Source organism: Eptatretus burgeri, chromosome 11 (assembly GCF_056783735.1).
Source record: "Eptatretus burgeri isolate ZD-2024b chromosome 11, Ebu_testis_v1, whole genome shotgun sequence".
NCBI lineage: Eukaryota > Metazoa > Chordata > Myxini > Myxiniformes > Myxinidae > Eptatretus > Eptatretus burgeri.
The window spans coordinates 16942457-16969057 of NC_140971.1; the positions used below are offsets into that span (position 1 = coordinate 16942457).

The window sequence follows — 26601 nt, forward strand, 5'->3', positions numbered from 1 at the left end:
GAAATCCGTAAAAAAATAATTGGCTAGTTGAATCCAGTGTCTGAAATATAAATCCTCTTCAAATTTCAAAGGAATCGGATTAAAATTGAGGATTTGAGAAATACCACCTAAGTTGTTGACATTTGGCCTATGTTGACCTTTTGACCTCAAAAATAATGGCTTTCCTCCTTATGAGAAACTCTTCCATGCGGTGAAGTTTCGTGAAGATCAGTTTAAAATTGTGACCTGTAGGCGACAAACAGACAGACAGACAGACAGACAGAATAACAAAATCGACTAACCAAAATAGCTGAAAAATCTTCGATTTTGCAAATAACAAACAAACCCAAATGCAATACTCTCTCCTTCAGAGAAGGTAACAACTTCAGGGCTTAAAACAAGCCAGGGGTTTAACCATCTGTCAGAGCGGGTAGTAATACAATTCGATGAGACACATTCTGTGAAATGCATCTAGTGGTTGGGACCACATTCCTTGATGCGCACTGAATAGTAGGCACAATACCGTCGGAATGGTCAGTGAGTGATCAGCTGATTGGAGCAGGTACAGGGACAGATCTGAACTACATCTGACAAACGAAAACCACCGGTGTCCTCACTCAATGGGGGCTGTGTGAGTGGAAGGGTCTCCTGAATGTGACCTCGATGTCAGCGATATGAACGGCCGTTAGGTGATCGCAGTGGGTATGATCTCGGCTCCTCACAAGGTGACACAACAGCAGCTGGCTCCCAAATATGGGACCTCTGATTCGGAACATGCACAAATTGGCCTGGATGGAGAGGTGGATATTCACAAGCACGGGTATGCTGATCATGGTAAAACGATATGGAGCATGACGTCTCAAAAAGTTGTGGACGAGTTATGACAAAACTTGGTGGATGAGTTGGGTAGGTGACACGAACAAGCTTGTGTGACAAGGACAAATGCTCCAGATCCCGATCTAGCCCATCAGCGGTATCCAAAATGTAAACTGTCCAGCCTAGTGTCGGTACGCACTCTATGGAGCACCGCTCTCAGTTATGTTCTGTGTTCGAGCTTTTCCACGAGCCTTCACTTGTATCCAAAAAATGACAACCCTCTTCCTCCCCCTACCTAACCACTGTTAGTGCATCAGAATGGAAGTTTCACTCCAAATTACCCCCCATCACGGATTGAACACAAACTACACAGCTCAATGGCAGACGTGTTTCTAACTCAGCGACCTTAAGATGTTGGAGAAGATGGGCAACTCAATATCACACCACTCCTAACGATTGGTTGACCTACCTTTGTCTTAAATAAGGGCAGCTCTCGATGTGGCATCAATTCCACAATTTTTTTAAATTTTTTTTACAACATCCGGTAACATGAGCTACCATTCTCCAAGAGTGCCAATTGTAGTTGCATTTAAGCAGTTTTGGCTTTGAAGAGTTCCTCTAAAGGTCTCAACATTATCGGAATGTCCTGAGATGAGCCTGAAACACAAGTCCATTGCTCTCACTTTGCGCAGACAGGTTGGTGCACATTCATTTCAACCCCATCTTCTCTGGTCTAGCTGCCTCTGCGCTCTTACCCCCTTTGACCCTTCCCAGCTCCTCAAGTATGCACACTTTCTTCCAGTAACATCTTCATGGTTAAACCTGATCCCAAACATATAAGCTTACTGAACTCCTAAGCTTTTCTTTCTTTTTTTCTCCCGTTCGTGGAACTGCCTTCAATCCCGTTTTAATCCCCTCCAGGGTTTCAAACAGGTGGTGTATTGCCAATCTATTTCCAATCCCTATCCAAGATCTTTTTCTCTCCACATTACCACTACCCCCGACATCCCTATCCACACACACACACACACACACACACACACACACACACACACACACACACACACACACACACACACACACACACACACACACACACACACACACACATACACACTCACTCACCCCAACCCATTAACTTGCAGGTTAATTTCCTCTCCTCTACTCCTCCCTCTATCTCTCTTCTTGTTCATTCATTGACCCTTGCTTGTGTCCAAATGTGACTCCACTGTCAGTGCATTGTCTGCATTTTACCCTGTGTCACCTCACTCTTCTATGAGCCTAGATGTACACCAAAATGATCAAATATACTCTAAAGATGCTCGTTCAGATGACTTTGTGACCTGGTCATGCGGGTTCACACATTTGGATGCATGGTGGTAGATCCATCCTCAAATGGTCCATTAATATCTGGGTGTTCAAGCAGTATGAAAGTCTAATTAACCCCTTCATCACAATCCCTAAATAGGATTCGACCAACAATGAGATCAAGGGTACTAAAACACATGATGACAACTTCACCTCAACAGCCTAACTTGTCTGTTAATGAATTGGAGCTCCATTGATTCACAAGGTTGTCATAATGAACCCAACAATCGAAAGTGGGTGCATTGAGCCAACATGCTTCTTCTCGAAAATTAGCCCCTTGTGACTATGACGTCTTGGAGATGGTAGGGGTTGCTAGTAAATGGACTGTTTGGAGCAATTCATATGAGAACTGTGAGGAGCACGACCTACTTTGCCCATCACGGTTCTCATATCTTGTTTTTTTTGTAAACAGTACAAAGATGTGGCCTGCGAGTAGCATCATTGGTTGATGGGGGGGGGGGGGGCACAGCTATGCAGCAACCTCTAGGTGAGGGCAGGAATGAGTAATTTGGCCACCGTGCCGGCGATAGCTCGTCTCCTCTTTGCAAATCACACCGTACATTCTTCAACGTCCACCAACTACCAACTAATTCCAGCAGATGAAACGCCCAGGTTAACGTCCATCCGAAGACAGCACACACATTGATGAATCGCCTTGCCTGTGAATCACCAGGATGGCAGTTTGTAGCTGAGTCGGGATTCGAACCAGGTTAGACGGCTCAGAGGCAAGTGTGCGTACCTCTAGAGTCTAGACCATCCCGGCAGCCTAAGTCCTCATATATACCATACTCTCGCTTCCTGAAATACCTTCAGTGTGTCAGCAATTCCTGCCGTTGGAGCAATTCAGCAATTCCCGTGAGCAATTCCTGGCAGGGTGGCCTAGAGGTACGCACACTTTGACCCCAACAGATCAGATTGTTGATGGATGTCTTTCCATTGCAATGAGACCTGTAAGATTAAACCACTTCCACAAGCAAGTTGTTGGGTTGCCAAGCTGCACAGGATAACAATTTTTGTGAAGTCCTTTCTGCTTTCTCGTGATATGAAATGCACAATCTCTTTATTGCAAGTTCCCTTTTCTTAAACTTGTGAAGTCTGATAGGTCAGTGGACTTGCAAAAATATACACAATTTTTAAATAAATAGTGCAGAACAATCAAGCAGATTATGTAAGTATTCGACTAGTTGCTGAATTTGGTTATTGGTGTTGGCCGTAGGGTCTTGAATACTAGGTATGAATTGAAATTACTTCTCCATAATCTCCATCCCATGTGAATCGCTCTTAGTCGTGTTCCCAGGATTCGATGGACAATCTGACAAAACACAAACTGTTCCCCGGAGCTCCAGAAAACCCATCATGTTTAAAGCTTTTCCCGGACAAATCGTGAAAATCATCAAACGGGCTTCATTTGGCATTTCTCATGACGGCTTCCTCTCATTCGCGATATAATTGGATTCGTCGTCATGAGCAAACAGGAATTTTGTTACCTGAAAGCAGGTGGCAATATGTAGTTATGCCTCCCCCGATAGGATAGGGTGGTGGTGGGGGGGGCTTATAAATGTTGTTGGGTTTGTTTCTACAATTAGTGCCCCCAGTTTTTAAGGTCCCCCAGAGTTTGACCCCAAGGAGTACTAAACCACCATTTAGGGGGAGGGGGGTTCTTCCATTTCTTCTCCGAATGTCCGAGCTGTATCTCGGATCTGGCTGGGAATTTTGGAATGAAATTTTGCATCAACAATTGGAATAAAAGTTACACATGGTTGACTTAATTATTTTGACCTTGACCTCATTTTTAAGTAAACCTAATGCAACAAGAAAAAGAGCAATCAGAGGTTGCAGACCTTCACCAGGACTTCTTTAGAGTGGTGTATTTTTTATAGGTTTTAGGGTAAATCCAATATGTCTGCCAAACCATGTGACCTATGATATCCTGTGTGAACATTTTGTTCCTCATGGACAGGCGGTCATACGTGTAAAGTTTCGCCTCGATCTGTTCAGCCACTTCAGAGAAGAAGATTTTTGAAGGTTTAAAAAAAAACAAAAAACAATATGGCTGCCGAATCACGTGACCGATGACGCCATGAATTTTTAGATCCTCGTGGAGGATCTCTAAGTCTTACTCACGTTGTTGTTCTTCATCTTCTTCTTGTGGACTTGTTTGTTTCAAAGCCTACAGTTTTCATCGAAACTTCCTGAAACTTGGCATATACATGTAAAAATACCCCGCACAGACAGTAACCATCTCCGATTTTGAAAATTCCTCCGAGAAAAAAAAGTTATGACGTCAAAATATCTCCGCTAATGGAAATCGCCTAAAAAATTATCTCTGAAACGAGGCAAGCTTTTTGAATTATGTTTGCGGTAATCGAACAGGGCATTAGCAGAGATGAATTACCGCACATATGATACATCACTATGACGTCATATCAATTTTATGACGTCATTCCTATTTTTGACATTTTTTTTTCACAACCCAGAGTTTTCATTGGATCTTTGTGAAACTTGCCATGTATATGCAGAAAGCCCATGCGCAGGCAGTAACCATCTCCGATTTTGGAAATTCTTCCTAGAAAAAAAGTTGACGTCATAATATCGCCGCTAATGGAAATCGCCTATACCATTATCTCTGAAACTAGGCAAGCTGTTTGAATTTTGTTTGCAGGAATCAAGCCGGGCATTAGCACGGATAATTTATCGCAAACCTAATACATCACAATGACGTCATATTCGTTTTATGACGTCATCATTAAGAGGACGAGGATCTTTGCTCATTTGAGCTTGTTTTTCTGTGGATCATTTTATCCCAAGATTTTCATACTGATCGGATGGGGTGTGACGTCGTAACGAGGGCACCTATGATGTCATAAAAAAACAACCTCATTCCCCTTGAGGAGTACTTGCGATGTGCCAAGATTCCATGTTTTCCTTGGTGTGGTTTCAGAGATACAGAGGTCCAAGATTTTTTCAGCTTTTCCAACATGGCTGCCACGCAACCTTTGACGTCATGATTATCATTGAAACATTCTACATGAGTAGTCACACCGATGGTGAAAATTTCGTCAATCCGACAAGCGGTTGCGGAGAAAAACATGAAAATTCTGTGCAGACAAACAAACAAACAAACAAATGAAAAATCGTGCTTAGCACGACACTCGGCGAATTAGTTGACCTTTCCGTGTGGTGGTTCAAGCTGTAATGTCATGGAATGTGTGGTGTTTATTTGTTCGTACATTAATAAAATGACCCGACGTCACAAATAACAATTATCAGGCGCGCGTTGTCATGGTAACGGCAGCAGATTGAAAATTTTCACAACTCATTTAAAGCCACCATGTGACATTCAACAACTTATCATCGGTGCTTGTTGCCTTCATTCTGATCGTAGAAAATATTTGAAAATACCTAGGAACATTGCTTTTCAACCAGCTTTACGATCCCATTATCAGGTTTGAAATATGTTGTAAAACAAAAATGTGTATTTTATATGTGTTTTTCATGTTTTGGGTGACCCTGACCTTGACCTTGGGTCAATTTCGATCAAACTTTGTACACATGTTAATATTACATGCATAAATAAACAGTATAAGTTTCAATATAATAAGTGCAAAACTGTTTGAGAAATAGCCATGTGTAATTCACAAAATTACCCATTGGTTTATAATGGGCGATAATATAAAGTGATGCAGAATCCAGATCCTGATCTTGAACATCACCAAAAGTCACATATCTTTTTGCACTGTGGATTTCTATCAGCTGTTAAAATTTCATCCAAATCGGTTAAGAATTGTGACCTGTAGAACGAATATAATTTTTTTTAAATCACGCCAATAGCTAAAAACTTTGACGTCATCCGCTTGCGAAAACTGTGGATAATTTGTACTAACATGCATTTTAAAACATTTAGATATTCCATTGAAGTTTGTTTTGGCGTCAACAGGAAGTCGCTACGACTTACGGTCACTGAGTTATGTCCAAAAATGTGTTTCACATTGTGTGACGTCACGTCACGACGTTTAGTCCGATTAAGACGGGGTTTGGACGCGGACCGTCTCAGGTGGATTGCCTATCAGGTGTAAAAATTTAAGAATGACTGGTCCAGCCGTTTGGGCTGTAGATGACCGGACAAACAAACAGAACAGACCAAAATACTTGACAAAAATCGAAGATTTCGCCAAGTAACAAACACAAACACACAAACAAGCAAACAAACAAACAAACGGACCCAAATGCAATACCTTCTCCTCTGGCGAGGGTAAATATTTTAACATTTTTCACCCAAACTCCACTCAGGTTTATCCAATCAGAACGAAATTGCCCTCTCGAGATAGTCTAGAGCAAGGTGCAGTCATGCTTATTTTACATCCAGGTTAAAGGTGAAGGTCAGGCGGCGGTCTGCAAAAAATAACACCTTTATTTTGTCATCGTTCAATTTTGCCAATGCGAATCTCAAAGACAGCTTGCCTTCCAAGATGTTCTCGCAACATAATGGAGGACCCGCACTGAAGTTGTGCACCTGATATTTCATTTGTGTCCTTGACCTACTTTTTCGGTTTCAGGTCAGGTCAGGTATGTACCGGATAGCATGCACCGGAGCAGCACGTCGCTGTGTCCACTCCAGGAGCCTCTGTCTGGCCATTCTCCCAGGCAGATGCCTGGCCCATCCCCATCTCCTTGAGATGCCGATGAACCTGCTGCAACCACGAGTTTTCAGATTGCGACCTCATTTACAAAACCAGCATGAGTGTTAACTTTCCCCTCCGATTCCCATGGTGTTGAGTCTTACGGCTAGACTGTAGATGGGGACACATTTTCCTAATTTACACTCTATCCATAAATGTTGAAAGTAATATGGTGGTCTGAAAAATATACAGGCATCATTGGATCGTGGGATGGAGGCTTACCTTTGCTGATCGCTTTGTCATCACAGATATCTAGTTCTTTATTTTGTCAAGTAACATTACAACTGAATTACAGCAGAACTGAGAAGTTAGTTTCTTTAATAAAATCTTTAATAAAATCTTTAATAAAACATGCTTGGAAGGTTCCAAAAAGTCCACTGCCTTCCACAGAGAGAAGCCAGATGGGTGCTCTCCTTGAAAGGCCGTAAACTATTTTTGAACCAATCCCATCCTAGTTTCTGTGATAGTGTGGCTGCAGGATTCGTTGCATGGCCACAGTCATGCATTTTTATCGGAACGTTGCCTGCAGTCAAGTGACATTTCATTAATGGCTTCCAGGAAAATGACGGCCAAGGGAGGAGACGCTGTATGAAAGAAACCCTGCAATACATGTGCGACAATTTCTTCGAGATCTAATCAGAAATTGCATAAAGCGTCTTTGATTTCTGGGTCGTGAGTAATTTTGTGGAACTCTGGGATGACCATCATCGAGCACTGAAGATCCCACAACTGTGTGTAACCCAACATCATCTTGGTTGTTAAGATGCTATTCTTTTGCTCTGCTTTTTTTATTTTCTGTGGTTTTTGGCCAGGATTGCAACTACCAAGAAAAACACTTTGAAATATTTTAATGCCTTCCTTCTTGATACTTGCAAGCAATTCCTACCCCTCTCTCCCGAGTGTGGGATGCTAGAACGTGACACGATCGTGCGTTGAAGTGAGAACCATGAGCATCACCTAAAGACTGCAGTGAATGGAGGTCGTACCACAGCACACCATCTTTAGTGGCACGTACTCCATCATCTTTAGCACCCCCCCCCCCAACTCAGATCTTCACTCTCCATGGTACGAACAGCGTTAACTGTGCTAACCACTTTAAGTGAACTGGGATGTGGGCATGATGGGGTGGTACAGTACAATTGTAATTGTTGAATGACTGTAACAAGTGAATTACTGAACTTGCTGAAGAGTTGCAGATACCAGTACACTTTGAACCATATCGGGTCAGTAGGAGTAGGGGAAGGAGGAGGAGGAGGATGAGAAGGAGGAGGAAGCAGTTCACATGTGAAACAGATGATGAGCCGATTCAGAACCACAATGAAAATTTCAAAGGGAACTTTCTTTTTTGCAACCCCTGACACAGCAATACAATCAATTGAAGAACGATTCACACAAACGCATCAAATTCGTTCTGTGTTTGGCTTCGTCTGATGATGACCATAGTTGACAGAGTCGAACATCAAAGCAAATTATGGAACATTGCTTGAAGCTCCAGTGAGCTTTACAACATAATGATGCTTCCAAAGTGAGCTTTACAACATATTGATGGCTCCAAAGATATTGATACTTCCAATATGTTGGGTCGATTGCGAGCCATTGCAAGACGAGTTCCAAAGTTGGCACGACCACAAGATGTCTTGAACTTCATTTGTAAAAAATAAGCTCACTGATACTATTCCTCCAACATGTTCATTGCTCTCCTCATTCCTCTCCACCTCCTGGTTCTGTGGCCAATGGTGAGCGAAGCTTTTCATCGCTAAAGTTGATCAAAACTTACATCCGTTTATCAATGATGCAACAAACACTTGTTGGACTATCCAGCTCGTCAAAGGAACATTAAACAGCACAAAACATTCACTGAAAGGACCTTGTTTGCACATTTGGAGAACAAAGCACGGAAAGTGAAATTCCAACTTATAATTATCAACTTTATTGCAGGAACACAAGCTATGACATCACGTGATCCATATCACACATTTATAATGTACATTTCTTCATGTACAATCAGAATGTACAATCAGTTTATCAGATTCTTCTTTTTCATTTAAAATAAATCTGTAATTATGAATGGGGAAGTTTTATTCATACTAATGCACAATATTGTTGGGGTGGAGATGGGAGGACTGATTGAATAAATAGAGTGGGATTGGAGGGTGGATTTACATCCGGATTGGATGTTTGGGTCACAAGTTCGGTGTCACGTGCTGCATGTCTGATCCGGGTTTGTGTGTTGGGTTTGGCCTTCGCACCCACGGATGGGGGCTGTGGGTGATTGTGTAATCCTCGATAGGCAGCGTGTGCCTGAAAACCATGCTTCGAGAATTTCCCGGCTGGCCTGGCCGGGTGCTGAAGCTTTAACTGCCGTGTTTTCCCACGCGAAGTTGTGATGTAGATTGTGACAATGTGCCACCACCAGCGAAAGCTTGTCTCTGCATGCTACAGCTTGCTGGTGCTGTATTAACATTAATCTACCCTCCAGTCCCACTCTCTTCATTAAATCCGTCCCAACCCTCACACTGATTGTTCCCCCTCGCAGCCCAATCGTGACACGCAAGCGGTTCCCATTGCACATGAGAATAGTTAACGTCTCTGCAGCTGCACATGTGGTGTTTAAAAAAAGTTTTACCTCTGAGGACGGAAGATAGCGGTCTTCTGAAACGTCAGGGTTTTAATAAAGAATAATATTATTATTTTTGGCTCAGTGTGCTTTTGCTCTCCATACAACTAATACTGCACATACATACATTTTGTTGTGGTTGAGGAAATTCGCAAACCACCATTCAGGTCCCGTAGGTGAGATATCTCTGTAAGTACATGTGTAGTTAGCCCCAAACCCGTTGTTTAGAGGGAATAAATGTGATTCATTCGGGCATTCGGGCATGCGACCTTTTAAGATAGCCGTTTATCTGTTCTATCTTTATTTTGAAGCAACCACGTCTCAACCTCCATCACACAACAACCACCAACCGCAACGCCGCTTCACAACAACAACGCCAACAGCCACGACCTTTACCTTCACAACTCGCTCTCGCAAACATCGCGTCACCACCATTCCAAGCGTCACCGTGGCCAGGGACCGCCACTTTAGACCCTCCACCACTTTCGCCTCTTCTTCTGCGGCCATTCCCGCACCGCTTGTGAACGCCGAGCGTCAGGCTGTCCTGGCCTCGTACAGGGCGTGCGCTGAGCCGCGGGTACAAAGAGTGGCCTTTCCGAGGGGAAGTCGGATCAGGAATGATACACGCCCACTTCTGTTCCGTCCTATCAGCGAACGCGGGGCGATTTGGCCCCGCCTCCAGGCGCGTCGGAGTAGAATCGATATATGCAAATTCGAGGATCAGGGGAGGTTCACGCCCACCTTTCCTCCGTCCAATGGGCGAGCGTGGCTCCGCCCCCGAGCTCATCCTGATCCGGAAATTTGCATATGGGTTCTCCTGCCGCACTATAAAGCGCCGAGCGCGGGGCGAATTCAGTCAGTTTCAGTTTTTGGGCTCGGGCGCGTTGGAGAGGTGTGGCGGCGGCGAAGTGTGGCAGCAGCAGTCAAGACGGGTCTGGAGGAGAGTCAGTCTGTCGGAGTCAGAGTCTGTCGGGGAGCTGCAGAGAGGTGAAGCCGGGAGCGCGGTCGAGGTCGCAGTGGAGTCGCTCGTCGCGGGACCCAAGCAAGCCAGCTATCCTCTTTCCCCAGAGCATCAGCAATCCCCTCCTTTCCCCCCCCCCGCGCTGAGATAGTGCGGAAAGGGGGCCCCGTTCCCACCCCATTCCAATCAGTGCCAACGAAACCCACGGAGGAGCGCGGAGTCGGGGCACCGCCGCGACATTTGCGGCTCATCACAAGACGGGTAGGCTCCGCCCGGTCTCGCGCCCACAGACCACGTCTGCCCTCTTGTCGTTGAGGGTGGCTCTTTTCTTTTGCTTTTGAGTATATGTGTTGGCGGCGCCGTCTGTAAAGTAAAACTGTGTAAGTGTTGCCGTGTGCTCGCGTAGTCGGTAGTAGATCTGCATTGTTGTGTTTCTTTTGTTGCAATTGCTTTTGGTGCATAATTGTTGTAATTGCATATGTGTGCTTTCCGTGTGCCGCGGAATAAATGTGAATTATGTTGAACTGTTTTTCCCGTTTCGCTTCGTCTCTTCTTTAATTGAATCTCAATCTTACTTCACATAAAGGGTTGGTAGTGGGCTAAATACGCCTGATAATTAATCGGAACCGTCGAGGTTGACGATAACACCGCTCGGTTATCCCGATAGTACGGAACAGGTCACTTAAAGTGGCCCGTGTCCGAAGTCGACCTGCGGCGAGGTGCGATCGCCCGGTCTACCCTCCGTGTGGGTACTTAGGTAGGTCGAATTTGGCGAACAACCCTATCCCACGCGGGGGGCCGATTGGCACGATCGTGGTGAGGCCGAAAGGCCCACCCGTGACTAGTTCCCGGCGTTAGTCCGAGAGGGTCACGACGGAATTGTCCGTCCGGTGGGCGACGTGCCGCGATTCGAGTTACGTGGCCGCTCGCACGCCGGCGGGCGCGAATTCACAACTATATATATATATATATATATATATATATATATATATATATATATATATATATATATATACATATATATATATATATATACATATATATATATATATATACATATATATACATATACATATATATATATATACATATATATATATATACATATATATATATATACATATATATATATATACATATATATATATATACATATATATATATATACATATATATATATATACATATATATATATATACATATATATATATATACATATATATATATATATATATATATATATATATATATATATATATACATATATATATATATATATATATACATATATATATATATACATATATATATACATATATATATATATACATATATATATATATACATATATATACATATATATATATATATATATATATATATATATATATATATATATACATATATCTTCTTCTTCTTTCGGCTGCTCCCGTTAGGGGTCGCCACAGCGGATCATCCGTATGATCCGCATAGTGATTTGGCACATGTTTTACGCCGGATGCCCTTCCTGACGCAACCCTGGTCGGCTCTTACGACACAGGGATATGGTACACCTATTTTAACCGGGGTATACACCGGCCCAGTACACTGGTACTCATTTCGCCAACCTCGGAAGGATGACAGGCTGTCAACCCCCTGGTGTATTAATTCAGTGGCCCAACGGGGCTTGAACTCAGGACCTTTTAGATCCCAAGCCGCTGCCCTAACCACTGCGCCAACACCAGGCTTACATATATACATATATGTATATGCAAGTATATATATATATATGCAAGTATATATATATATATATATATATATATATATATATATAAATATATATATGTATATATATATATATATATATATATATATATATATATATGCAAGTATATATATATATATATATATATATATATATATATATATATATATATCTGGAAAAAATTAAGAGACCACTGCAAAATTATCAGTTTTACTAGTTTTACTATTTATAGGTATGTGTTTGAGTAAAATGAACATTTTTGTTTTATTCGATAAACTACTGACAACATTTCTCCCAAATTCCGAATAAAAATATTGTCATTTAGAGCATTTATTTGCAGAAAATGACAACTGGTCAAAATAACAACAAAGATTCAGTGTCTTCAGACCTCAAATAATACAAACAAAACAAGTTCATGTTCATTTTTAAACAACACAATACTAATGTTTTCACTCAGGAAGAGTTCAGAAATCAATATTTTGTGGAATAACCCTGACTTTCAATCACAGCTTTCATGCGTCTTGGCATGCTCTCCACCAGTCTTTCACATTGCTGTTGTTTGACTTTATGCCACTCCTGGCGCAAAAATTCAAGCAGCTCGGCTTTGTTTGATGGCTTGTGACCATCCATCGTCTTCTTGATCACATTCCAGAGGTTTTCAATGGGGTTCAGGTCTGGAGATTGAATCTGATGGTCCTCTGAGATCTGATGGTCCTCCATCCACACCTTGATTGACCTGGCTGTGTGGCATGGAGCAATGTCCTGCTGGAAAAACCAATCCTCAGAGTTGGGGAACATTGTCAGAGCAGAAGGAAGCAAGTGTTCTTCCAGGACAACCTTGTACGTGGCTTGATTCATGAGTCCTTCACAAAGACAAATCTGCCTGATTCCAGCCTTGCTGAAGCACCCCCAGATCATCACCGATTCTCCACCAAATTTCACAGTGGGTGCGAGACACTGTGGCTTGTAGGCCTCTCCAGGTCTCCGTCTCACCATCGATGATCAGGTGTTGGGCAAAGCTGAAAATTGGACTCATCAGAGAAGATGACCTTCCTCCAGTACTCTACGGTCCAATCCTTATGGTCTTTTGCAAACCTCAGCCTGGCTCTTCTTTGCTTCTCATTGATGAAGGGCTTTTTTCTAGCTTTGCACGACTTCAGCCCTGCCCCGAGGAGCCTGTTTCGAATCGTCCTCGCCGTGCACTTCACCCCAGCTGCCGTTTTCCATTATTTTTCTAGGTCACTTGATGTCATCCTATGGTTGTTGAGTGACATTCGAATGAGTTGGCGGTCATCCCGGTCAGTGGAAAGTCTTTTTCGCCCTCTGCCAGTCTGTAGCTTTGTTGTCCCCAATGTCTGCTGCTTGACCTTGTTCTTATGAACCGCCGTCTTTGAAATGTTAAGGATGGAAGCAACACGACGCTCACTGTATCCCTCTGTAAAGGGAGAATTGAACCCTTCTTTTCCTCACTCAAAACTTTTCTTTTCAACTCTTTTGACATGGTCAATAGTTATTTTTTTGATTCCAATTACTTTTTAGGTACGACAAGCACTGTTTTTGCCATCCAGCTGGTCCTATTGCAAGAGGATAGTGATGACCATAGCAGTGGAATTTATACTTTTCCTTGTTAAATAAGATTCGGTTCAGGTGATCACCTAATCAGTACCTCACTAAGTAGAATGAGGTGTGCCTGTGTTGGAATTCAACAGACACTGGAATGGAATGGCTGCCATACATGTAGAGATGCTGATTTAAATTTTTTTTGGAGTGGTCTCTTATTTTTTTTCCAGAGCTGTATATATATATTATTTCTGTTAATGTCTGCGCATAATTTGACGTATCTCCTCCAAAACTGGCGGACGGATTGTCACGACTTTCGGCATGCGGGTGGTCTGTGGTCTAATGAACAGCATGGGCTATGAGAGATTGCGCCAGACGGACAGGTTTGGGAATTTTGGGCGATTTTCTAATTTTTACATTCGTTTGCATGGCGACGTGTGATGTCACCGCTGAGAGGCGTAATTCCATCATGACATCATCGGTCATTCGCTGACGTCATTACGTCTGTCATCGACAGACCGTCACTGCCGAGAGACATTATGCCACTCCTCGAAAACAGCGTCTGCAATGTAAAACCCTCTTCTGCTCATGCTGACTACCTCAGAAGGCGAATTTGACACAAAAAATGTCACAAGAAACAGTGTATTTAAAGTAAAGATTTATTTTTAAAAAATTATTATTTCTGTTAACGTCTGTACGCAATTTGACGTTTCTCCTCCGAAACCGCCGGCAGGAATGTGCTCATTTCCCATATACAGTACTGGGGTTTCTTAATGTGACGAAGATGATGCGCTAAATTTCTAAGCTGGAATTGAATGACAACGTGGCTTCAACAAGATTTTCAACCCATCGACGGCCGCATTTATTCCCATTCGGTCGCCATCGCTGAACTGCTGTCCGGTAAGTGCTGCCATCTATCCAAAAAAATATGAACTCGAGTAAGGGAGTACTCATTGCATCAAACACTGAACATAAACACAACTGATAATAAATAGTATAGCTCAGAACATCAGCAATGGTTGTCATGTTTTAAAAATCAGCGTGGAAGGAGGGGTACGATGATCACCAGAGCTCTGCCAACATGATGAACCCCGATTGGCACCTTCCCGTACTGAACACGCCCGTTTACACTGTCAATTTGTGTCTGAAATCTAACGTACTTCCCGTACTGAACACACCCTCTTAGACTGTCAATTTGTGTCTGAAATCCAACGTACTTCCCGTACTGAACACGCCCTCTTAGACTGTCAATTTGTATCTGAAATCCAACGTACATATTAAAAAACACCCGAAAATAAGTTGCAATAGGCCTACGTCCAGATAACATCAAAGGCTATAATCTGAAGGTAGGGAGAACCAGGGAACGGGTATGAGGTCATCCCTTCATTGCCCGGATTCTCTTCTTCTCTTTGTTCTTCAAAAGCGCGGTGTCCGACAATAGATTCTGTACCTTGAATGCGTGCGTGTTAACTGTTCAAATTAAAGAGGTGTTCGATTGTCAGATGCACCCAAACAACTGCCGTTCATTACATTAATTCTTAATATCAACCACCATCGTTACCTGTGTTGTGTCTTGCGTGTGTGGTCTTCAAATTAAAGCGTCCAAGCGTTGTTCGATCGTCGGATGTGCGCCAAAAAGTGCCGTTCTTTGAAATTTGCATTCTGATTCTCGGTCACCCTCCACTGCTCCTGTTCAGTCTAGGGCTAGGCCTATATCATGTTAAACTTGCCCCATCAGACGTCAACCTTCCAGTCACACTGCAGAGGATGCAATTTCCAGTCAGACTCTCATACTCGATGACCATAAACAAATCCCAGGGCCAAACATTTGACAAACTCGGAATATACCTCCCAGCCCCTGTGTTCTCCCATGGCCAACTATATGTTGCATTTTCACGTGCAAGAGGTTACTCCCATATATATCTATCAAAGTGGACAATAATTCCTCACAATGACTATTCAGCAACAACACACTCACCCAAAATGTCATCTACAGGGAGGTCCTTTAGAAAACTAAGGGCAGGTAACCATAGCACATCACATCCCGAATGACACCCTCCACAGCTTCGAATAACATCAACTATTATGCGTCATCCACCTTTTGCCACCCATTCAACTCCGTGCGGAGCACGGGTATATGCTAGTATATATTATTTCTGTTAACGTCTGCATGTAATTTGACGTATCTCCTCCAAAACTGCCGGACGGATTGTTGCCATTTTCGGCATGCGGGTGCTCTGTGGTCTAATGAACAGCATGAACAGCAGCATTTCTAATTTTTACATTAGTTTGCATGGCGACGTGTGACGTCACCGCTGAGAGGCGTAATTCCGTCATGACATCATCGGTCATTTGCTGACGTCATTACGTCTATCATCGACAGACCGTCACCGTGGAGAGGTGTAATGCCACTCTGAGAAAACAGCGTCTGCAATGTAAAACCCTCTTCTGCACATGCTGACTACCTCAGAAGGTGAATTTGACACAAAAATGTGACAAGAAACATTGTATTTGTTAGGCTAACCCTAACGACAATGCCAGAACGGGCCCACTGTTGAAATTGATTACGATTGTCGCGGCGTCCGTAAAATCCCATGAAATATAAACAAACGTCTGAGGCTGAGGGGCCGAGCCAAAAACCTTCCCATACCAGGGCCCGACCCGACATTTTTTGTTTCAGAGGTTTCCTCCTATCTTTCACCGTCCAGGAGATTAGCGCGTGCAGCCAAACAAACAAGCAGTCATAGACTGGTACTTACGAAATCGTCAACTTGACCTCTGACCATGTCTAATCAAAGCTGTCTCCAGAGAAGGTAGCGACGCAAAGCAGAAGTTTCTACGATGATTCTGTACCAAACCATCAAAAATCGAATGTTTTGGATGTTTGACCTCACTGTGACCTTGACCTTTGACCGATTTTGACCAAAATCTAATCAGCATAGCCACCACGCTCCTGAATCACGTGGTGTAATTTGACATTGGTAGCTTCTTCCGTTCTTGAGTTCTCTGTACCAAACCATCAAAAATCGAATATTCGACCTCACTGTGACCTTGACCTTTGACCGATTTTGACCAAAATCTAATCAGCACTAGCCATCACCCTCCTGAATCACATGGTGTAATTTGACATTGGAAGCTTCTTCCATTCTCGAGTTATCATTTTTTGGATGTTTGACCTCACTGTGACCTTGACCTTTGACCGATTTTGACCAAAATCTAATCAGCACTAGCCATCAGCCTCCTGAATCACGTGGTGCAATTTGACATTGGTAGCTTCTTCCGTTCTCGAGTTATTGTGCCTTCAAACAAACAAACAAACAAACAAACAAACAAACAAACAAACAGAAACGGAAGGCATCAATATACTTACGAAATCTTTAGATTTCGTAAGTAACAAACACACAAACAAACACAAAAACAAACAAACAAACAGAAACGGAAGTCATCAATATACTTACGAAATCTTTAGATTTCGTAAGTAACAAAAACTTCAAATTATATATTAGAAATACAGAGGTGTTCTTTGTTTCCCCCTCACCAACCCCCTCAGGCCCAATAGTGATACTGGGCTCGTGTCACACAGATGTAAAGAAGATTAAATTCATTCAAAAATAACCCGGGCAACGCCGGGTGTAATCAGCGAGTATATATTATTTCTGTTAACGTCTGCGCGTATTTTGACGTTTCTCCTCCGAAACCGCTGGCAGGAATGTGCTCATTTCCTCCTCCTCCGAAAGGAATGTGATCATTTCCCATATACAGTACTGGGGTTTCTTCATGTGACGAAGACGATGCACTAAATTTCTAAGCTGTAATTGGATGATAACGTGGCTTCAACAAGATTTTCAACCCATCGACGGCCGCATTTATTCCCGTTCGGTCGCCATCGCTGAACTGCTGTCCCATAAAGTGCTGCCATCCAGGGCCGGATTAACCACTAGGCCCGTGAGGCCCGGGCCTTGGCCTACGAAAATTTCCGACGACGTTTTTTTTTTTTTTTTCAGTCTTAATAATGTGACTCGACATGTGCAGGAAGGCTGTACACACCATGAGGGAAGGCTGAACACACCGTGAGGGAAGGCTGAACACACCGTGAGGGAAGGCTGAACACACCGTGAGGGAAGGCTGAACACACCGTGAGGGAAGGCTGAACACACCGTGAGGGAAGGCTGAACACACCGTGAGGGAAGGCTGAACACACCGTGAGGGAAGGCTGTACACACCGTGAGGGAAGGCTGAACATACCGTGAGGGAAGGCTGTACATACCGTGAGGGAAGGCTGTACACACCGTGAGGGAAGGCTGAACACACCGTGAGGGAAGGCTGTACACACCGTGAGGGAAGGCTGAACACACCGTGAGGGAAGGCTGTACACACCGTGAGGGAAGGCTGAACACACCGTGAGGGAAGGCTGAACACACCGTGAGGGAAGGCTGAACATACCGTGAGGGAAGGCTGTACACACCGTGAGGGAAGGCTGTACACACCGTGAGGGAAGGCTGAACATACCGTGAGGGAAGGCTGTACACACCGTGAGGGAAGGCTGTACACACCGTGAGGGAAGGCTGTACACACCGTGAGGGAAGGCTGAACACACCGTGAGGGAAGGCTGAACACACCGTGAGGGAAGGCTGAACACACCGTGAGGGAAGGCTGAACACACCGTGAGGGAAGGCTGTACACACCGTGAGGGAAGGCTGTACACACCGTGAGGGAAGGCTGTACACACCGTGAGGGAAGGCTGTACACACCGTGAGGGAAGGCTGAACATACCGTGAGGGAAGGCTGAACATACCGTGAGGGAAGGCTGAACATACCGTGAGGGAAGGCTGAACATACCGTGAGGGAAGGCTGAACATACCGTGAGGGAAGGCTGAACACACCGTGAGGGAAGGCTGAACACACCGTGTGGGAAGGCTGAACACACCGTGAGGGAAGGCTGTACACACCGTGAGGGAAGGCTGTACACACCGTGTGGGAAGGCTGAACACACCGTGAGGGAAGGCTGTACACACCGTGAGGGAAGGCTGTACACACCGTGTGGGAAGGCTGAACACACCGTGAGGGAAGGCTGTACACACCGTGAGGGAAGGCTGAACACACCGTGAGGGAAGGCTGAACATACCGTGAGGGAAGGCTGTACACACCGTGAGGGAAGGCTGTACACACCGTGAGGGAAGGCTGAACACACCGTGAGGGAAGGCTGAACATACCGTGAGGGAAGGCTGTACACACCGTGAGGGAAGGCTGTACACACCGTGAGGGAAGGCGGCTGGCACGCTGCCAGACAGTGATCGTCGACAGCGAGTGTGGGAACCACGTGATCACATCACATCACAATCAGCCAATCACAGGCGTCGCCGCTATCGTCTGGCTGATTGGTGGAGTAACGTTCACGCTGAGTATGAACACACTGGCCTCCTCTTACCTTCCTGTGAGTTATCGAGCATCCTGACGCTTGCAGTTCTTCGTTTTGCTTTAATTTGTCGTTTTTTATTCTTGACTATGGCCGACGGATATATTCGGCACCACGAAAGTGGGGAACTTGCAAACGCGACAAAAAGAAGAGGCGTGAAACAGAAACAAAAAGTCTGTCTGGATCCATGTTGAATTTTTTTTCACCTCACCAGAGTCGAGATGAGTTTATGGAATGTGCGCATGCAGAGTCTTCTGATGTCAATGTCGAGGGATCAAGTAATCTCGCACTGCCTCACATTTCGAAAGCTGATGACACTGTTGTGGATTCCCGCCCGTCGGCGTGCGAACGACCAGATTTAACCAATCGCGGCCGCTTCGCCCATCGAACGGACAATCCAGTCGCGGCTTTCCGGATCAACGCCGAAAACCAGCCACGGGTGTGTTTTCAACCACACCACAACCTTGTCCGTACTCTACCCGCGCCCTACAGGGTCCGATCGCCAAATCTTCGATTTACCTAATTAATCGCGCGGGTAGATTACCGAGAGATTGTACCTCAACGAGGCCCGCTTGGAAACGAGCCGCTTAAGCAGCTCGCGCCGTTTTGGGATAACCGAGCGGGGTGTTATCTCGAGGCCCTGTTGGACCCGATTCTATTATCGGCTATTTAACAACCAACTATATTCCGAGTGCAATATGGCAGTTCAATCAAGGGAAAGGACACAACGAAGGGGTGACATTTAAACAAGCACATTTATTTCACGACTAAACATGCACGTATACGGTCAAAGATGCGGTTATGCGGTCATGCATGCAAACAATGCACGTATTCAATCATGCAATGAGTGGGGGCAGGGACAAGACGCCAGCAAGTCAAAGAGCAACCACCGTCTATTTATTATGTACAGTCACTTATCGACAGTTCTACTTACGGACATGGCGCCACAACATTCACGCAAAAGAAACAAAGGAAAAACCCCACGACAGACTAGGGATAGATTGGACCTCTTGGGGTCTTTATAAACACGGAGCCGTGTAGACCGCAAAGGCTCCGAGAGACCGGGCTGGCTACGTTCACCCTCGTGGTGACTTGCTAGGGCGACCCTCGACGTCCCCTCTCCAATGACCCACGGTAAGGCACGGTACGGCAGGCGGCGCGCCTTGGCTCCGCTGCGCTCCTCTCTCTCCAGCTCCCTACCGTGGCTCCACACACTGCCCACAACTCCAACACGACACTCTCTCCTCTCCTCCACACACCTCACAACCTCCAGCAGCCGACCGCGACCTTGCGTTCAGCACGCCCTTTTATCTTCACGGCGCCTCGCCCCTCCCTTTCGCCCCCCTCTTCCAGAAGCAGGGCGTTTTCCTCAACGAATCGGGGCCTTTCTTTTATGTCTTCATAGCTTTCGTCTTTTCTGCACATGTTTGTCGTTGGGGGGAGGGGTGAGGCCGTCGTCCGTTCTCCCCCAATGAATGCCAGGCCTCTCTGAACCGTGCTGAGGTGGAAATGCGGTGGTGGTGTGGTTGGCGTTATGGTGGCGTGGCTGGCGTTTTGTGGTGGTCTTGATGGTGGTGTGGCTGGCATTTGTGGTGGTGGTGAGGGTGGTGTGGTTGGGCGGTGGTGGTTAAGGTGGTTGTTGTGAAGGCGGCTGTTCGTTGTCTGTGGGGATGTTGGCGGTTGATGAGAAGGTGGTTGTGGTGATCATGGTTGTTGTGGTTGGTGGCGCTTTGTGGTGGTAGTAATGGCGGTTGATCCAAAATAACAATGGTAAAAGAAAAACGGCTAACTCAAAGATTCACAGCCCGGTTACACGAATAAATCTCTTGGACATCGATGGGGAAATCTATCTGAATACACACTTATCGACATAATTGATCTAAGGACCTATATGGTGCTCTGCGAATTTCCACAGCCGTAACAATACCAATACCATCGCATCAAGCAACGAGAGAAGCATTGGAACAACTGCAGCCAGTGCTACGGCTCGTAGTTTCAATCCTGATCCTGCTGAATGGACTCTTTCTGCAGAACTCGTGGATAATTTCATCCAGAATCCTCCCTGCCAAGATAGGAACGCAGATTTTTCGTATACGGCCCGAGTGTATCCAGATAAAACACGGTATTTTCGGCACGAACACTTTCAGCGGAAACTCACAAACGGGGAAATGGTGAACAGGGACTGGATGCTGTTTTATCCATCAAACGGTAAACTTTACTGCTGCGTGTACAAACTCCTATGTTCCGACGGCGATGATCACGAAAGCCATCACAGTAATTTTCGAATCGGATTCAATTATTGGAAGAATGCCTCTGCACGTCTAGCATCGTACGAGCGTGGGACTGCCCATATTCTCGCAATCAAAAAGTCGCTCGAAATGAAGGTGACAGACAGGATTCACACATCATTTGAACAGAGGTACCTCCACGAGGAAGCTTATTGGACTAATGTCCTGAAGCGAATTGTCGCTGTAATATCGTTCCTCGCCGAAAGAGGGCTTCCGTTCTGGGGCACGACTGAGCAGCTGGGTTGTGCTAACAATGAAAACTATCTTGGTTGTCTTGAACTAGTCTCAAAATTCGATCCATTTCTCGCCCAGCATCTTGAAGTGTATGGGAACAAGGGAAAGGGAAGTGTATCGTACCCGTCATCAACAATATGCGACGAGTTTATCCTACTACTGGCCGAAAAAGTGAAATCTACCATCGTGCGAGAGATAAAAGATGCTAAATATTATGGTGTTTCCATCGATTCGACGCCAGACGTTTCGCATATCGATCAGTTGACAGTAATATTTCGATATGTGATGCAAGATGGTAGCGCCGTCGAAAGGTTTCTACAGTACGTCATCATTGAGCATCACGATGGTGAATATATGTTTGGAAAATTGCAAGAGGTACTGGAAGCCACTGGGATTGATCTCATGGATTGTCGAGGGCAGTCATACGACAATGCAAGCAACATGTCCAGTGACTATTCAGGTGTACAAGCAAGAGTCTGTGAAATTAATCCATTGGCTCAGTGGGTACCATGTGCTGCGCACAGTTTGAATCTGGTAGGAGTCGCTGCTGCAGAGAGTTGCTTGGAAGCCGTCAAATACTTTGGACTTATTCAAGCCATGTATAACTTTGTCAGCATCTCCCCAAAGATGGGCCATTTTAAATAAGTCACTCGATGAACGTGCCATCAAACTCAAATGTTTGTCCGAGTCTGATACGAGGTGGTCAGCTCGTGCGGACGCTTGTAAAGCGTTTTCCGCAAGCTACAAAGACATAAAGAAGGCGTTAATGAAGATAGCCGAGCGCCCCAAAGACACTCTGTCAGTGAGACTGGAAGCCAAAGCATTGGCTGAGAAGATGGAACTGACCGAAACAGCAATCATGTGCGCAGTCTGGTCTGATATACTTGGCAACATTGATCGAGTAAACAGATGTCTCCAACAACCTGGAATAGATGTCGGAGCAGTTAAGCAGCATTATGATGCCCTCTATGAATACATAGTCGCTTCGCAATGGTGAAAGATTTGATGCATTTCAGGACCGCGCCAAAAAGATGGTTGAGTCCATCATTTACGCTGATCATAATCGTCGGGTCAAGAGGCGAAAGAAGGCCTTCGATGAAAATGACGAGGAAGAAGAAACCCCAAAATCTGGCAGGGAGAAGTTCAGAGTTGAGACGTACTTCTCCATACTCGATCGCCTTCTGACAGAAATCCATCGGAGAAGAGAGAGAGAGCTATCAGAAAATCACGGATCTGTTTGGATTCATCCCCATGGTCAACAGTCTCAACCATGATACACTCTCTCGCAGAGCAGAGAAACTAGTTTCAGTGTACCCTGCTGACGTTGAAATGGACATAGTTCAGGAAATAGAACTTTGCTCGAAATACTCCAAGTTCATCGATGCATCGGACATGCTCAAGTACATTATTCACAACAATTTGACACAGACATTCCCCAATATTTTTGTTGCCCTCCGAATATATTGTTCGATGTTTGCTCCTAGCTGCGAGGGTGAACGCTCCTTCAGCACACTAAAGCGCGTGAAAAATGGTCTTCGGTCGACCGTGGGGCAGGTGCGCGTGTCCACGCTCGCTCTGCTCTATGTTGAATCTGAGCTGATGAAGTGATCGCGTCGTTTGCCAACCAAAAGGCACGAAAGAAGGTGTTTCAGCAGGGTGGAAATTGAATATACATACATTCCTCCGAATTTGTTTTCTGTATCGTTTGTTTCTCAATTTCGATGCCGAATTGGATTTTACAGGCACTTGTATATTTGAAAGTTGGACAAATCGCCATTTACCGTAGTCTGTTCCGATTAAATTTCATGTTCAAAATCGTCGTTTTGGTCACTTGAATTTGGCCTACGAAATCTCAAGGGCCTTGGCCTACGAAGACCTTAATCCGGCCCTGCTGCCATCCATCCAGAAATATGAACTCGAGTAAGGGAGAACTCATTGCATCAAACACTGAACATAAACACAACTGATAATTATCTATTTATTATAATATACTATTTATTCAGACACAAATTGACAGTCTAAGAGGGCGTGTTCAGTACGGGAAGTACGTTTTTACGTTCAGTACGGGAAGTATTTATTATAATAAATACTATACTATTTATTATAATAAATAGTATAGCTAAGAACATCAGCAATGGTTGTCATGTTTTAAAAATTAGCGTGGAAGGAGGGGAACGATGAGCGCCAGAGCTCTGCCAACATGATGTACCCCGATTGGCTCTTTCCTGGACTGAACACGCCCTCTTAGACTGTCAATTTCTGTCTGAAATCCAACGTACTTCCCGTACTGAACACGCCCTCTTAGACTGTCAATTTGTGTCTGAAATCCAACGTACTTCCCACACTGAACACGCCCTCTTAGACTGTCAATTTGTGTCTGAAATCCAACGTACTTCCCGGACTGAACACCCCCTCTTAGACTGTCAATTTGTGTCTGAAATCCAACGTACATCCCGGACTGAACACGCCCTCTTAGAATGTCAATTTGTGTCTGAAATCCAACGTACTTCCCGTACTGAACACGCCCTCTTAGACTGTCAATTTGTGTCTGAAATCCAACGTACTTCCCGTACTGAACACCCCCTCTTAGACTGGAAATTTGTGTCTGAAATCCAACGTACTTCCCGGACTGAACACGCCCTCTTAGACTGTCAATTTGTGTCTGAAATCCAACGTACTTCCCGCACTGAACACGCCCTCTTAGACTGTCAATTTGTGTCTGAAATCCAACGTACTTCCCGGACTGAACACGCCCTCTTAGACTGTCAATTTGTGTCTGAAATCCAACGTACTTCCCGTACTGAACACGCCCTCTTAGACTGTCAATTTGTGTCTGAAATCCAACGTACTTCCCGTACTGAACACGCCCTCTTAGACTGTCAATTTGTATCTGAAATCCAACATACTTCCCGCACTGAACACGCCCTCTTAGACTGTCAATTTGTGTCTGAAATCCAACGTACTTCCCGCACTGAACACGCTCTCTTAGACTGTCAATTTATGTCTGAAATCCAACGAACTTCCCGTACTGAACACGCCCTCTGAGACTGTCAATTTGTGTCTGAAATCCAACGTACTTCCCGCACTGAACACGCCCTCTTAGACTGTCAATTTGTGTCTGAAATCCAACGTACTTCCCGTACTGAACACGCCCTCTTAGACTGTCAATTTGTATCTGAAATCCAACATACTTCCCGCACTGAACACGCCCTCTTAGACTGTCAATTTGTGTCTGAAATCCAACGTACTTCCCGCACTGAACACGCTCTCTTAGACTGTCAATTTATGTCTGAAATCCAACGTACTTCCCGTACTGAACACTCCCTCTTAGACTGTCAATTTGTGTCTGAAATCCAACGTTCTTCCCATACTGATGCCCTCTTAGACTGTCAATTTGTGTCTGAAATCCAACGTACTTCCCGGACTGAACACGCCCTCTTAGATTGTCAATTTGTGTCTGAAATCCAACGTACTTCCCGTACTGAATACGCCCTCTTGGACTGTCAATTTGTGTCTGAAATCCAACATACTTCCTGGACTGAATACGCCCTCCTAGACTGCCAATTTGTGTCTGAAATCCAACGTACTTCCTGGACTGAACACACCCTCTTAGACTGTCAATTTTTGTCTGAAATCCAACGTATATAATAAAAAACACCCAAAAATAAGTTGCAATAGGCCTACGTCCAGATAACATCAAAGGCTATAATCTGAAGGTAGAGGGAACCAGGGAATGGGTATGAGGTCATCCCTTCATTGCCTGGATTCTCTTCTTTTCTTTGTTCTTCAAAAGCGCGGTGTCTGACAATAGATTCTGTACCTTGAATGTGTGCGTGTTAACTGTTCAAATTAAAGAGGTGTTCGATTGTCAGATGCACCCAAACAACTGCCGTTCATTAAATTAATTGTCAATATCAACCGCCATCGTTACCTGTGTTGTGTCTTGCATGTGTGATCTTCAAATTAAAGCGTCCAAGCGGTGTTCGATCGTCGGATGTGTGCCAAAAAGTGCCGTTCATTGAAATTTGCATTCTAATTCTCGGTCACCCTCCACTGCTCCTGTTCAGTCTAGGGCTAGGCCTATATCATCTTAACCTTGCCCCATCAGACTCCAACCTTCCAGTCACGCTGCAGAGGATGCAATTTCCAGTCAGACTCGCATACTCAATGACCATAAACAAATCCCAGGGCCAAACATTTGACAAACTCGGAATATACCTCCCAGCCCCTGTGTTCTCCCATGGCCAACTATATGTTGCATTTTCACGTGCAAGAGGTTACTCTGATATATCTATCAAAGTAGACAATAATTCCTCACAAGGACTATTCAGCAACAAGACACTCACCCGAAATGTCATCTTGAGGGAGGTCCTTTAGAAAACTAAGGACAGGTAACCATAGTGCATCACATCCCTGATGACACCCTCCCCAGCTTCCCATAACATCAACTATTATGCATCATCCACCTTTTGCCACCCATTCAACTCTGTGCGGAGCACGGGTATATGCTATTATATATATATATATATATATATATATATATATATATATATATATATATATATATATATATATATATATATATATGCATATGTTTACACATTGATGGCTGCACTGGCAGACAACTCCAAACTCGGCGTGTCTATAAAAAAGCCACGGACACCTTCAACAACACTCACCTCTGGTCGGATTCTTGCACCCAATGTCGGTTTACCGCATATGTGAGATGAATGGAGTTGATAGGGAAACTTGGCGGGGACTACGCTGCGGCTACCTAATTGACTGAATGAACCAATGCCATGTGCTGCTCTGTATGGGCCACCGTTACAATTCATAAACTCAGACCAATCACTTTGGGTGCGTGACCCCAAATCAAACGCGAGCAGGATAAGTCAAGACATGAAGCAACAGTTCCATTAATTTATTGCACAAGTAAAC

The 26601-nt window shown here is 44.6% G+C and overlaps 1 long non-coding RNA gene across 3 annotated transcripts in view; it reads left to right on the plus strand.

Annotated features, from left to right (window-relative positions):
* The first annotated feature begins 19083 nt into the window (after positions 1–19083).
* Positions 19084–26601, plus strand: part of LOC147016579 (uncharacterized) — a 134530-nt gene continuing 127012 nt past the window's right edge. For all 3 annotated transcript variants that reach the window (XR_015049102.1, XR_015049101.1, XR_015049103.1), the window contains exon 1: positions 19084–19159. This is a non-coding gene — a long non-coding RNA (uncharacterized LOC147016579). The remainder of the gene's footprint in view (positions 19160–26601) is intronic.